General features: G+C 37.8%; 1 pseudogene; it reads left to right on the top strand.

Annotated features, from left to right (window-relative positions):
* LOC118782284 overlaps positions 1-16,669 on the top strand; it is a 295,763-nt pseudogene that overhangs the window by 118,045 nt on the left and 161,049 nt on the right.

Genomic DNA, 16,669 nt, shown 5'->3' with positions numbered 1-16,669 from the left:
AATTCTTTCACGGCTGAACGGGAGATATTTAAAATGACCGAGGGCGTACTGTGTTGTATTATACTACCCAGCTATACGGTTGTATTTTAAAGGAGACTGTTTTGTTAATTATGTTCTTTCACAATTTATAAAAATATTGCGATCGTATGCATTCATACAATGAAGCAGATTCAGTAGTGTATTATCGTAACTTCGTGTTCATGTACTGGAAGTGAAATGGTGACTCCGTAGAAAGTCCTATTACCCTTTCGGGAAAAATGCGGAGATGGAGACGGTATGTAAACTGAAGTACGGTGTACTGTAATATATGATGCAGATATACAAGTGCATTTTATATTAGGCTAGTATATTTGCTTCATTTTGTTTTGTAGACCTACTCATTTGTCACTCATATGCAATGCAATTATGGGAAAGAACCAAAATTGTTCGTACGGACTCTGCAGCCCGTCTCATTCTGATATAAGAAAATGTGGAGTTCGTCTTTTGCACTACACAAGACTGCGCTTCTGCTGCATAATCATACACCTATCAACAACTGTCAGAGATGGATATTCTCAAGGAGAGGCGGAACAAGACCACGTGATCCTAAAGTGGGCAGAGTTTAGACGTCACCCTGTTTCAGGACCGCCCTCATGCACGTGACGAATCTAAAAAAGAACTAAACAATCCGGACCCTTTTCTTTCTTCCATAACCCCACCCACGTCCCTCACAAGCCTGTCTGTCTGTGTTACAAGCGGCTGATTTTCTTTATATCCTGAGTTTAAATATTCTTGGATGAAATGGATGTCTCTGTTTAAAATAACAATTTCCTATCATTTACGTGATATTTTTAGACTCAGTATTTTCAACAAGCAAAAAAAAAAATACTTGAATGTACAATATTTTTAGATGCTGATACAATATTATTCGATCACCTTTGCGACATCATTAAATTTCATGGGTTTCCTTTTTTTAAAAGAGTCAAAGTATATTGCATAAGTACTAATAAATTTTTATTTGAACCATGTACCCAAACATGTTGAAGAGTCTCATCTTGGTACCAGAATGGCTCTATTTTCTCTGAAAAATCTGCTCAGCTGTCATAAATAAAGTAAATAGTGTTACATATTACCTCATTGAGCACTATGACTTTTATATATTAGACATGCAGCATAACATACAGGTAAGGACATATGAATGTTCCACACGGCCAGTGTTTCTTTCAGTGGTCGTATAACCTTTAACGTCGCCATTTTTTCGCAGTCCGGTCATTTGTTGAAAGAAAATGGCGGACGGAAAAGCTGGCACTGCTCCAGTAACAGTTTCAGCGTTTTATTCTGTTGATAACGTATGGAACATTCGGCGATGTAGTAAAAAAAAAAAAAAGAAAACACCTATATTGCAGTTAGTTAACGTGCGGCTTCATTAACCACTGTAATGCACATGACAGGCTACATATGTTGGAGCTCCAATGTAAAATGACAGAAGGCGTACTGTGTTGTATTACACTACCCAGATATGCCACGATCAATTTTACGATCACATGCATTCATACAATGAAGCAGATCCAACAGTATACTATCAGAAGTATTAGTTCATGTACTGGACGTGAAATAAGCAATCCGTAGGAAGTCCTATTATAATAGGAGCTGGAGACGGTATGTAACTGGACTACGGTGTACTATAACGTGCCACATATACAAGTACATTTTATAATCGGATGTTTGCTTAATCAATTTGTTATATACTCTATATGTGTGTCACTCTTTATAAAATGCAGAGTTCATATGCACTGATAACATGGGAAAGAACCAAAAGTGTATGTTAGGAGAAAGTGCTGAGCTCTTGATTTGCGCTACACAATGCGTTGGATCTTGAACAATTTTGATTGCACTACTTCGTCGCAGACCCACCAACAACTGCGAAACGTCTATATTCCGGTTCTGAAGGAGAGGTGGAGCAAGGCCACGTGATGCTAAAGTGGGCAGGGTTTAGACGTCACAGATGTTCAGTACCGCCCTCAACCACGTGAGACTCTAAAAAAACGGAACAATCAGCAGTCTTTCTCTCTCTCTCTCTCTCTCTCTCTTTTCTATAACCCCACCCACCTCTCTGAGAAGCCGAAACTTAAACACGAAATTGAAAAAATATCTGGATAAAATGATTGTCGGTTTTTAAAATAACAAGTTCCTATCATTTACCTGATGTTGGAACAATCAGGACTCTGCCGTTCTTCCATAACTCCACCCACCTCCCTCAGAGGGCGATTATTTGTGTCTTACAAGCAGCTGATATCCGGAGTTTAAAAATACCTGGAGAAAATGAATGTGTTTAAAATTGTTTCTTATCATTTACGTGATGTTTGAGACTTGTCATTATTTTAAACAATCAAGAAAAAACAGCTTTAATGTACATGTCTTAGATAGTCATACAGTATGACTCCATCACCTCTCGGACATAATTAAATTTGCAGGGTTTCCTTTATTTGTTTGAACCATGTGTAGACATATTGAAAAGGCTCATCTTGGTTACAGAACGGCTCTATTTTAACTGAAATATATGCTGAGTTGTCATATTTAAAGTATACCCTAAAGTAAATACTGTTCTATATTACGTTAAGTAGCTATTATACATTTTATGCAGTATACATGTAGCATAACTTACAGGGAAGGATATATACATGTACTACACGGTTGGAGAGGTTTCTTTCAGTGGTTATAGAACCTTTAACGTCGCCATTTTCTCAGTCCTCTTATGTATTGAAAGAAAATGGCGGACGGAAAAGTTGGCTCCGCTCCAATTATAGTTTCAGACGCTATGTTAACTGGACTACGGTGTAATATATGATGCAGATATGAAAGTGCATTATATATTAAGATATTTGCTTAATCATTTTGTTATATACTCATTCGTCACTCGTCACCACATAAAATGCAGCCTTTATATGCATTGATTATAAGGGAAAAAAACAACAACAAAATTGTTCGTACGGAGTCTACAGCCCGTCTCATTATGTTAGGAGGAAATGTGGAGCTGATGTTTTGCGCTACACAATGCATTTAAACTGTAACAACTGCGCTCCCACCGCTTCGTCAAGGACCTAGCAGCAACTGCTAAACATCGATATTCTGGTTTACAAGAAGAGGTTGGACAAGGCCACGTGATTTTAAAGTGGGCAGAGTTTAGACATTTTTTCCATTTCCATTTGTCATTTTTTCCGTACCGCCCTCAAGCACATGACGACTCAAAAAAAAAAAATCAGGACCCTTTCTTTCTTCCATAACCCCACCCACTTCCCTCACCAGCCGCGTTGTCTGTGCCCTGCAAGCGGATGATACTTAAACATGAAATTTAAAATATATATATACTTGGATAAAATGAATGTCTATCTTTAAATGACAATTTCCTATAATTTACGTGATGTTGAGACTTATCATTGTCAACAATCAAGAAAAAATCTTGAATATACAATATTTTTAGATAGTCATATAGTATGATTCATCACCTCTCCAACATAATTAAATTTCATGGGTTTCCTTTAAAAAATATAGTGTATGCTGAAATTATTTATTTGAACTATGTATATAGACGTACTGAAAAGTTTGATTGTGGTTCTAGAATGGTTGTATTTTCTCTAAAAATATGCTGAGCTGTCATAACTGAAATATGAAACAAAAATGAAATGAAATGTTCTATATTACGTCGTTGAGTATTATGAGGTTTAGATAATATACATGTAACATAACTTACAATGAAGGATACATTAATGTACTACACCTTTAGAGAGGTGTTTTTCAGTGGTTACGTAAACTTTAACGTCGCCATTTTCTCACAGTACTATGTGTTTAAAGAAAATGGCGGACGGAAAGTTGGCCCCACTCCAATAACAGTTTCAGTGTGGTATTCAGTTAATTGTGTCCGACAATATCAGAAATAAATATATCTATCTAAATAAACCACGTCAATATCAAAATGTTTCGATTGTATGCATTCATACAATGAAGCAGTTTCAATAGTAGCCTATACTACCATAACTTCATATTCACGTACTGGAAGTGAAATAAGGAATCCATAGGAAGTCCTATTACCTCTTCAGAGAAACTACGAAACTGGAGACGCTATGTAAACTGTAGTATGATGGAATATAATATATAACGCACATGTAAAATAGCATTTTATATTCGCATATTTGCTTCTGTTTTGTTGTATACTCATTTGTCGCTTTATAAAAATCCTTCACGTTTGCTTCATCATTTTCTTATATAAGCCTACTTATTTGTCACTCTTTATAAAAATGCAGAGTAATATGGGAAAGAACCAAATTTGTTTGTACGGACTCTGCAGCCCGTCTCATTACTTTAGGAAGAAATGCAGAGCTTGATTCTTCCACTACACAGCACTGCGCTAGTTCCTCGTACACCGAGCAACAACTGTTAGTCATGGATATTCTGGTTCACAAGGAGAGGCTGAACATGACCACATGATCCTAAAATGGGCACAGTTTCGACATCATACTGTTTCAGTACCGCCCTCAAGCACGTGACGAATCTAAAAAAGATCTGCACAATCAGGACCTTCTTTTATTCCATAACCCCACCCATCTCTATCACGAGTTGACCCGTGTCTTACAAGCGACTGATAGTTAAACACGGAATTTAGAAATACCTGGATAAAATGAATGTCTATATTTGAAATAACCATTTCCTATCATTTAGATGGATGTGTTCGAGACATTCTTTAAACCAACAAGAAAAAAACATACTTGAATACCTGCTTGAATGCACAATATTTTAAAATAATCATACAGTATGATTCGATCACCTCTCCGACATCATTAAATTTGCTTGGTCTCCTTTTTTAAAGTATACAAAATATATCGCATAATTGTATTTTTTATTTGACCATGTACAGAAACGTATTGAAAAGACTCATCTTGATTCTCAAAGAGCTCTGTTTTCCCTAAAAAAAAACAAGGTAATGTATTAACATGAAATAAACCACGCCTATATTGCAGTAAGTTAACATGCCGCTTCATTATCCACTGTAATGCACAAGACAGGCTAGATATGTTAGCAACAATGTTAGCAAAATTGTTTCATAACAGAGCTACTATGTAAACTGACAGAGGGCGTACTGTGAAGTATTATACTACCCAGATACACCAATGTATTTTAAAAGAATATTTTAATTATGTAATTTTCACGCAATTTTCATACTTTGTAAAAATGTTGCGATCATATGCATTCATACAATGAAGCAGATCCAACTGTAAGTACGGAGCTGGAGACTATGCAAACTGTACTATGGAATATTACAATATATTGCGTGGATATACAGGTGCATTTTATATTCAGACATATTATTTTCGGTTATATACTCATTTGTTATATAGGCCTACTTATTTGTCACTCTTTATAGCAATGTAGAGTTCACATGCTCTGGTAATATGGGAAACATTCAAAATTGATCGTACGGACTCTGCAGCCCGTCTCATTATGTTAGGACAATATGCGGAGCTGGAGTTTTGCGCTACACATCGCACGGAACTGACATGACAGCAGTTCTGCTGTTTTCTCGAGGACCTAGCAACAACTGTTATTCGTGGACGTTCTGGTTCGCAAAGAGAGGTTGAACATGGCCACGTGATTCTAAAGTGGGCAGAGTTCAAACGTCACAGATGTTCAGTACCGCCCTCAACCACGTGACGACTCTGAACATTCAGGACTCTCTCTCTCTCTTCTATAAACACACCCACCTCCCTCACAAGCCGTTCCATATGTGTTGTACAAGCCAATTTTACTTAAACAGGGTATTAAAGAATATCTGAATAAAATATCGGTGTTTAAACTAACAATGTTCTATCATTTACCTGATGCTTTCGAAGTTTGTCATTCTCTGAAATAATCAACAAAAACACGTGAATATAGAATATTTTTAGATAGGTCATACAATATGATTGGTCACCTCTCTGACATTAAACTTGCTGAGGTTCCTTTTTAAAATAGTCAAAATATATCACATAGTGGCATTTTTTCATTTGACCATGCATACAGACATATTGAAAAGACATCTTGGTTCCATAAAAAATCTGCTCAGTCATACCTGAAACATAAAGAAAACTGTTAAAAAAAACTCTTAAAGACTGTTGCACATTACGTCTAATAGGTTTTCTATATCTATAGAATACATGTAGCATAACTTAGGGGCAAGGATATATGAATGTACTAAACGGGAAGGAAAGTGTTTTTCAGTGGTTATATAATCTCTAACGTCGCCATTTTCTCGCAGTCTTATGTGGTGAGGAGAAAATGGCGGACGGAAGAGTTGGCTCCGCTCCAATTATAGTTTCAGCGTTTTATTCAGTTGTTAACTGTTACCGATATTATCTAAACTTATGGAATACTAGGCAATGTAGTAACGTCAAAACAGCAACGCCCATTGCAGTTAGTTAACGTGCTGCTTCAATAACCACTGTAAAGCACATGGCATGCTAGGCTATACCGTTCGCTGGTTCGCTTTACAAAATTCTTTTATAATGGAGCGGGAGCTCCTGTGAAAAATGTCCGATGGCATACTGTGTTGTATTATACTACCAAGACATACCACTGTATTTTTAAAGGAAAATATGATGATGATTAGCCTAAGGTCTTTTCAGGCAGTTTTTACACTTAATCAAATCCTTGCGATCATGTGCACTCATACAATGAAGGAGATCCAACAGTGGGCTACTTTGTCGCAAGGTTTTGTTCATGTACTGAAAGTGAAGTAAGTTATCCATCCTGTTCACTATAATATATGACACAGACATACAAGTGCATTTTATATTCACGTTTGCCTCATCATTTTCTTATATAAGCCTACTTATTTGTCACTCTTTATAAAAATGCAGAGTTCATATGCACTGATGAAATGGAAAAGAGTCAAAATTATTCGTACGGACTCTACAGCCCGTCTCATTATGTTAGAAGAACATGCTAAGCTCCTGATTTGCGCTACACAACGCATTTGATCTAAACGACTTCCCTCATGCTACTTCCTCGCAGACCTAGCTTCAACTGTGACACATGGATATTCCGGTTCTCAAGGAGAGGTGGAGCAAGGCCACGTGATGCTAAATTGGGCAGAGTTTTGACATCACCGTTGTTCAGTACCGCCCCCAAGCACATGACCACTCTGAAAAAAAACTGACCAATTCAGGACTCTCTTTTATAACTCCACCCACTTCACTCACAAGGTGCTGTTCAGTGTGTCTTGTACAAGCGGTTGATACTTAAACACGAAATAAAAAAAAACTGGATAAAATGAATGACGGTGTTTAAAATAACAGTTTCCTACCATTTACCTGATGTTTTCGAGGCTTGTCATTGTCTTAAAGAATCAAGAAAAATAAACGTGAAAAAAGTCGAAATATATCACATAGTGGTATTTTTTTATTTGACCATGCATACAGACATATTGAAAGGGCTCTATTTTCCCTAAAAAAATCTGCTCAGCTGGTAGAATTGAAGTATACAGTCAATAGGCTTACTGTTGCATGTTGCGTCGTTAAGTATTCTAAATTTTCTATAGTGGCTATACATGCAGCATAACTGAGAGGCAAAGATATATGAATGTGCTACACAGGGAGGTATTTTTCAGAGGTTATATAACCCTTAACGTCGCCATTTTGTCGCAGTCCTGTCATTTGTTGAAAGAAAATGGCGGATGGGAAAGTTGGCTCCGCTGCAACAATTTCAGTGTTTTATTCTGTTGTATGGAACACTGGGCGATGTAGTAAGGTCAAACGATTGATTCATTAACCAATGTAACGCCCATGACAAGCTAGACACGCTAGTTGGTTTTACAAAATCATTTCATAACGGAGCAGGGGCTCCTATGTAAAATGACTGAGGGTGTACTGAGTTGTATCATCATTCCGAGATATACGAATGTATTTTAAATGAGAATATTTTCATTATGTTCTTTTCACAAACTTTTAAAACCTCATTTACCAGTATTGATAAAAATGCAGAGTTCATATGCACTGATCATATGGGAAAGAACCAAATTTCTTTGTACGCGCTCTGCAGCCCGTCTCATTATGTTAGGAGAAAACTCGTGATTTGTCCTACACAACGCATTTGAGCGAGAACAACTCCGCTTATGCTACTTCTTTGCAGACCGAGCAACAACTGCAAGGCATCGGTATTCCGATTCTCAAGGAGAGGTGGAGCAAGGCCACGTGATGCTAAAGTGGGCAAGGTTCAGACGTCACAGATGTTCAGTACCGCCCTCAACCACGTGAGACTCTAAAAAAAAAACAGAACAATCAGCACTCTCTCTCTCTCTCTCTCTTTTCTATAACCCCACCCACCTCTCTGAGAAGCCGAAACTTAAACACGAAATTAAAAAAGATCTTGATAAAATGATTGTCGGTTTTTAAAATAACAATTTCCTATCATTTACATATATGTTGAAAGAAAATGGCATACGGAAAACTTGGCTCCGCTTCAATAACAGTTTTGGTGTTTTATCCAGTTAATTGTGACCAACAATATCTAAACATGTGGAACATTAGGCGATGTAGTAACGTCAAATGAACCATGCGTATATTGCGCTTAGTTAACATACCGCTTCATTAACCACTGTAACGCACATGACAGGCTAGAGACTTTAGTTGGGTAGTTTTCCAAAATTCTTTCACAACGGAGCGGGAGTTCCTGTGTAAAATGACCGAGGGCGTAGGCCACTGTGTTTTAGGCTATTATAGCCTACTACCCAGATATATCACAGTATTTTAAAGAAGAATATTTTGTTGATTATTTTCTTCACACGCAATTTTCATATTTTTAATGTTGCCATTGTATACGCTCATACAATGAAGCAGTTACAACAGTGAAATGAGGAATCCGTAAGACGTCCTATGCCCTTTTCGGAGAAACTGCGGACCTGGAGACGCTGTGTAAAGTGGACTACGGTGTATTATATTATATGACCCAAATATAAGCTACACGTGCATTTTATAATCGGATATTTGCTTAATCATTTTTATGTACTCATTTGCCACTCTTTACAAAACTGCAGAGTTCATATGCACTGATAATATGGAAAAGAGTCAAAATTGTTCGTACGGACTCTGCAGCCCGTCTCATTATGTTAGAAGAAAATGTGGAGCTCGTGTATTGCCCTACACAACGCATTGCACTAAAATGGCAACGGTTCTACTGTTTTGTGGAGGACTTGGCAACTTCTGTTCGAGGCGGATATTCTGACTCACAAGCAGAGGTTGAACAAGGCCACGTGATCCTAAAGTGGGCAGAGTTTAGACGTCATGGTTGTTCATTACTGCCCTCAAGCACATGACTCTGAAAAAAAAGCTGAGCACTGAGGACTCTCTCTCTCTCTCTTCCTCTCCTAGAACCCCACCCACCTCCCCCAGAAATCCATCCGTCGTCGGTTTACAAGGTGTTGTTTTTAAACACCGAACTAAAAAATACACGAATAAACTGAACGTCTGTTTAAAATTTCCTATCATTTACCTGTTTTCAGAGTTTGTCATTCTCTTCAATGATCAATAAAAAACATACATGAATGTACAATATTTTTAGATAGTCATACAGCATGGTTCATCACCTCCCCGACATAATTAACTTTGTGGGTTTCCTTTTTTAAAATAGCCTACTGAAAATACAATAGTGCATTTTTTCATTTGAACCATGTATACAGACGTATTGAAAAGGCTCATCTTGGTCGGAAGCGGCTCTTACTTTCTCGGAATACTGGCCTCAGCGGTCAGAATTGAAGTAGGCTTATAAAGTAAATAGTTTTCAACATTACGTCGTTAAGTGTGAGTTTTTTTACAATAGGCTATAATTTACAGGAAAGCATTATGAATGTACCACATGATTAGGGAGGTGTTTTTCAGTGGTTATATAACCTTTAACGTCGCCATTTTGTCGCAGTCGGTGCAGATATCTGCTGAAATAAAATGGCGGACGGAAAAGTTGGCTCCGCTCCAATAACAATTTCAGCGCTTCACTCAGTTAGATCGACAATATCTAAACGAATGACATGTTAGACCTGTTAGTTTTACAAAATTCTTTCCTCGCGGAGGGGAAGCTCCTATGTAAAATGACAGAGGGTGTACTGAGTTATATTAGACTACTCGAAAATGTTGAAAATGTTTTGATCGTATGCATTCATACAATGAAGCAGATCCAACGCTATGCTATCAGAAGTTTTTGTTCATGTACTAGAAGTGAAATAAGGAAACCGCAGGATACTCTATTACCTTTTCAGAGTAGGACTAACTACGAAGCTGGAGACATTACGCAAACTGGACTACGGTGTAGTATAGGCTAATATATGACCAGATATACAAGTGCATTATATAGGCCTATTCGGATATTTGCTTGATCATTTTATTATTATTTTGTTACTCATTTGCCACTCTTTATAAAAATGCAGAGTTTATATGCACTGATAATATGGGAAAGAAACAAAATTGTTCGTACGGACGCTACAGCCCGTCTCATTATGTTAGAAGAAAATGCGGAGCTAGTGTTTTGCGCTACATAACGCATTTGAGCCGACACAACCGCTCTTCTGCTTCTTTGAGGACCTAGCAATGACTGTTAGTCGCGGATATTCTGGTTCTCAAAGACGGGTTGAACAAGGCCACGTGATCCTAAAGTGGGCAGAGTTTAAACGTCACAGTTTTCCAGTACCGCCCTCAAGCACATGACGACTTTGGGAACAAAAAAAAAAACAACCAATCAGGACTCTCACTCTCTCTCTCTCACTCATTCACTCACTCACACACACACACACACACTCTCTCTCTTTCATAACCCCACCCACCTCTCTGAGAAGCCAATGATACTTAAACATGGAATTAAAATATACCTGGGTAAAATGATTCATAATAACAATTTCCTATAATTTACCTGATGATTTCGAGGCTTGTCATGGCTTTAAAGAATGAAGAAAAACACAATTTTTAGATAGTCATGCAATATCATTCGATCACCTCTCTGACATTATTAAACTTGCTGGGTATTCTTTTAAAAACTCAAAATCACATAGTGGTATTTTTTATTTGGCCATGCATACCGAAGCATTGAAAAGACTCATCATGGTTCCAAAACGGCTCTATTTTTTTCTACAAAAAATCTGTTAAGCTGCTATGGTTGCTTGCAGTATGAAGTAAATACTGTTGTATATTACGTCGTTAAGTATTATAGGTCTTCTATAGTAGCCTGTACATGCAGCATAACTTAACGGTAAGGATATAGCGTTAACCTGATTGTGACCGATATTATCTAAACGTGTGGAACATTCGGCGATGTTGTGACTTCAAGTACCCTAAACCATGCCTAAATCGCAGTTAGTTAACGTGCTATTTCACTAACCACTGTAACGCACATGACAGACACCTTGTTTAGTTTTACTAAATTCTTTCATAAAGGAGCGGGAGCTCCTGTGTACAATGACTGAGGGCGTACTGTGTTGTATTATACTACCCAGACATACCACAGTATTTTAAAGGAGAATATTTTAACTAGCATTTTTCATATTTTATAAAAATGTTTCCATCGTATGCATTCATATAAAGAAGTGTTTAAAACACTGAAATAAGAAATCCGTAGGAAGTCCTATTCCCTTTTCAGAGAAACTGCGGAGCTGGAGACGCTATGCAAGATGGACTACGGTGTAAGATACTATAGGCTATTACATGACCCAGATATACAAGTGTATTTTATATTCGAATGCTTGCTTGATCATTTTGTTATAAATTGATTTGCCAGTATTTATCAAAATGCAGACTTCATAAGCACTGATAAAATGGAAGGGAGTCAAAATTGTTCGTACGGACTCTGCAGCCCGTCTCATTACGTTAGGAGAAAATAAGGAGCTGGAGTTCTGCGCTACACATCGCATGAAGCTGAAATGACAGCGGCGCTGCTGTTTCCTCGAGGACGTGGCGACAACTGTTAATCGTGGATGTTCTGGTTCGCAAGGAGAGGTTGAACATGGTCAGGTGATCCTAAAGTGGGCAGAGTTTAGACGTCACAGTTGTTCAGTACCGCCCTCAAGCACATGATTCTGAAAAAAACTGAACAATTCAGCACTCTTTCTTTTCCATAATCTAACCCACCTTCTACAGAAGCGATTGGTTTTCGGATTACCTATATGCGGCTGATTGTTAAAAAAGGAATTGAAAAACACATTAATAAACTAAATGTCTCTGTTTAAAATAACAATTTCCTATCATTTACCGGATGTTTTCGAGACTTGTCATTTTCTTAAACAATCAATAAAAACATACTTGAATGTTGCCTACTACATTTTTAGATAGTCATTAGATCACCTCTCCGACATCATCAAACTTGCTGGGTTTCCATTTTAAAAATACTCAAAATATATCACATAGTGGTATATCTGACTATGCATACAGACGTAGCCTATTGAAAAGTCTAATGTTGGTTCTTAAACGGTTGTTTTTCCTAAATAATTTTCTCAGCTTTAATAGTTTAAGCATGAAGTAAATACTGTTGCATATTATGTCATCAAGTTTCATAGGTTTTCTATAGTGTACATAAAGCATAGCTTAGAGTCAAGGATATATGTCAACTACTTAGTTAGCGAGGTGTTTTTCAGTGGTTATATAACCTTTAACGTGGCCATTTTCTCGAAGTCTTATGTGCTGAAAGAAAATGGCGGATGGAAAAGTTGGCTCCGCTCCAATACTACTTTCAATTGTGACCAACATTATCTAAACTTGCAGACATTAGGCAGTGTATTAACGTGAAATAAACCACGCCTATATTGCAGTTAGTTAACGTTCCTTCATTAACCACTGTAACGCACATGACAGGCTAGACACGTTAGTTGGTTAGTTTTACTAAATTATTTCATAACGGAGCGGAAGCTCCTCTGTAAAATGAGAGGGCTACTGTGTTGTATTATACTACTCAGATATACCACTGGATATATCACTTTACAGGAGATTTGTTATGTTCTTTTCATGCAATGTCACACTTTATAAACATGTTGCGATGGTATGCATTCATACAATGAAGTAGATCCTTACGGTATAACAACTTTGTGTTCATGTACTGGAAGTGAAATAAGGAGTCCGTAGGAAATTCCCCTAGCCTACCTTTTCAGAGTAACCATGGAGCTGGTGACGCTGTGCAAACTGGACTACGGTGTAGTGTAATAGCTTATATGATGCCCTACAAGTGTACAAGTATATATTGGGATATTTGCTTAATCATTTTTTATATACTAATTCGTCACAGTGCAGAGTTCATACGCACTGATAATATGGGAAATGATCAAAATTGTTCGTACGCACTCTATAGCCCGTCTCATTATGTTATGAGAAAATGTGGCTTCGTGTTTTGCGTTACACAACGCATTTCAACTGGAACAATTCTCTCTCGCTGCTTCTTGGAGGACCTAGCAACAACTGTTATTCATGGATGCTCTGGTCGACAAGGAGAGGTTGAACAAGGCCACGTGATCCTAAAGTGGGCAGAGTTTAGACGTCACAGTTTTTCCAGTATTCTTCCATAACCCACCCACCTCCTTTACAAGCCGATCCAATTGTGTCTTTTAAGCAGGCTGTTCATATATCCGAAGTTAAGAAATACCCGGATAAAATAAATGTGTTTGCGTAAAATAACAATTTTCTATCATTTACGTTATGTTTTTGAGACTTGTCATTGTCTTAAACAAGCGAGAAAAAACATACTTGAAGATACTTTATTTTTAGATAGTCATACAGCATGATTCGATCACCTCTTAGACATTATGAAATTAGCTGGGTTTCCATTTTTAAAATAGCCAAAACATAGCCTATCGTATATTGACACGTATAGGCCTACAGACGTATTTAAAAGGCTGATCTTGGTTCCAGAACGGCTCTATTTTCTCTGAAAAATATGTTGAGCTGTCATAATTTAACTGTAAAGTAAGGTAAATAGCCTACTGTTCCATTAAGTGCTTAAGTATAATGAGTTTTCTATAGTAGCCTATACATGTAGCATAACTTACAAGGAAGGGTATATGAATGTACCACGCCATTAGGGAGGTGTTTTTCAGTGGTTATATAACCTTTAACGTCGCCATTTTGTCGCAGTCCAATGTTGAAAGAAAATGGCGGACGGAAAAATTGGCTCAGCTCCAATAACAGTTTTGGTGTTTTATCCAGTTGTTAATTGTGACCGACAATATCTCAACATGTGGAACATTAGGCGATGTAGTAACGTCAAATGAACCATGCGTATATTGCATTTACTTAACTTGCCATTTCATTAACCGCTGTAACGCACATGACACTTTATACCTGTTAGTTTTACAAAGTTCTTTCGTAGCAGAGCAGAAGCTCCTATGTAAAACGAGTTATATTATACTAGTCAGGTATACCAATGTGTTTTAAAGGAGAATGATTTATTGATTATTATCTTTCAGGCAATTTTCACTTTATGAAAATGTTGTGATCATAGCCTATGCATTCATACATGAAGCAGATCCAACGATGTTTTTGTTCATGTACTAGAAGTGAAATAAGGAAACCGTAGGATACTCTATTACGCTACCTTTTCAGAGTGGGACTAACAGAGCTGGAGACGCTACGCAAACTGGACTACGATGTAGCATAGGTAGGCTATATGACCAGATATACAAGTGCATTAGTCTATATATTTGGATATTTAGTTGATCCTTTTGTTATATAGCCTAGCCTACTCATTGGCCACTCTTTATAAACATGCAGAGTTCATATGCATGGATAATATGGAAAAGAAGCAAAACTGATCGTAGCCTACGGACTCCGCCTCACTATGTTAGAAGAAAATGCGGAGGTAGTGTTCTGCGCTACGCATTTGAGCTGAAACGCCAGCGCTTCTGCTGCTTCGTCAAGGACCTAGTAACTAATGCAGGGGTGTCCAAACCTGACCATCAGCTGTGTTGGAGCAGGGAGAGATCTAACACATGCAGGACAAGTGGCCCTCCAGGAGAGGTCTGGACACCCCTGAACTAATGAATGTGCATTTAACTATTTAGGCTACTTGCACACTTCTGCCTGCCACTTTTACATTTTGATGTCTTGTTATTTTTTCCATTTATCTTCTTGTCATCTTGCCTATGTATTGTCTATTAATAGTATTGTGTATTTAGTCAATTGATTGAATGTAGCACCAAGGGTCCCAGGGAAACGTTATGCTGCGTTCCATTTGCCTCGGAAGTCGGAGCTGGGAATGACATCACACTTGAGTCGATGTGTTCCAGTATGAGAAGTCGGAAAACCAAGGTGGACGCCTACAGGAAAACCTTTGTTGTGCTTGCTCTTCGGAATACAGACAACTACAGAACAAATATGAGGTCCACCTCAAAAACATCATAGTAGAAGTTATATCCAGTAATGACTGAATGGCCTGGTGCACTTAACGCTAGCTAGTTAACTAACGTTAAGTTGCTAGCTAGCTAGCAAGCAAACGGTACTTAACATCAGAAGTCAATACCTCGGCTTGCAGTATGAATGTAAAATTAACTATTTCTTTAGAAGAGACATCATGAAGTTGAATTTGTTTGATAGCTAGCTAGCTAGCAAAGTGCGTGAAAGCCAAATTAACTAGCTAGCTTCTTGCACATTCAGCTGAAAAGCACAAATACCACCTTACAAACACAAGTTTAGCTAGCTAGCCACAATACAAACAAAACAACAGACGTAACTAGCTAGGTACTACCACATTCCGATGACAAAATACAAATATCCCCTTGCAAACAAACACATAGGCCTAGCTTTTTTATTAAGTTTTTAAAACAAGTACAGTGCACAAATACAGCAGGGAAATGACACAGACCAGAATACAAGGGGAGAAAAAATAGATAAAAGGATAGATAAAAAAACAACCCAAAAACAGACAGACATACAGACCGACATGACAAGACCAAACATTCCATGCAATGGGTTGTATGAAACTTAATGGGGGTGTTTAGTTGCTGATGTAGATGAGATCAGACAGTATGATGAAGAAAGGAAGAGAATAAGATTTTGGTGAGGGTTTGTGATATGTGTGTGTGTGTGTGTGTGTGTTGGTGTTGGTGGGGTTAGTTAACAGGCAAGTCTAATGAGATGATAAAGGAGTCACAAACTTTTTCAAAGTGTAGGGTTTAGTGCTGGAATGTAATTTGTTCCATGGATATGTATTCTCATTAGGAGGTTTAACGATTGCGTGATGTTTAATGTATTTCTAGTTTTCCAATTTAGTAGGATAGTTTTCTTGGCAATAGTTAAGGCGATGAGTATAGGTTTTGAATTATGGATTGGTGGGTTTATTATTGAGAGATCTCCAAGTAGACAGAGGGATGGAGATAGTGGAATGTTACAGCTCATAATAACAGAAATTCTGATAGTGACTTCTTGCCAGAAACGTTGAGTTGGTGGGCAGAGCCAGGTGGAGTGGAGATAATGGGGTGTTTAATGTGCAGTGTGAGCATTTGTCGGAGTCTGTGAGTCTCATCTTATACATCTTGTCCTGGGTGATATGTGCTCTGTGGATTACCTTGTACTGTATTAGTTGTAGGTTAGTATTGTTAGTCATTGTGAAGGTGTTCCTGCAGATTTGGGTCCAGAATTCGGTATCGGGAGTGAATGATAAGTCTTTTTCGCAGGCTGTGATTGGGATGGAAATTGTTGAG

The sequence above is a fragment of the Megalops cyprinoides genome, chromosome 8 (assembly GCF_013368585.1).
Source record: "Megalops cyprinoides isolate fMegCyp1 chromosome 8, fMegCyp1.pri, whole genome shotgun sequence".
NCBI classification, from domain to species: Eukaryota; Metazoa; Chordata; class Actinopteri; order Elopiformes; family Megalopidae; genus Megalops; species Megalops cyprinoides.
This window is presented reverse-complemented; position numbering and strand designations above follow the sequence as displayed.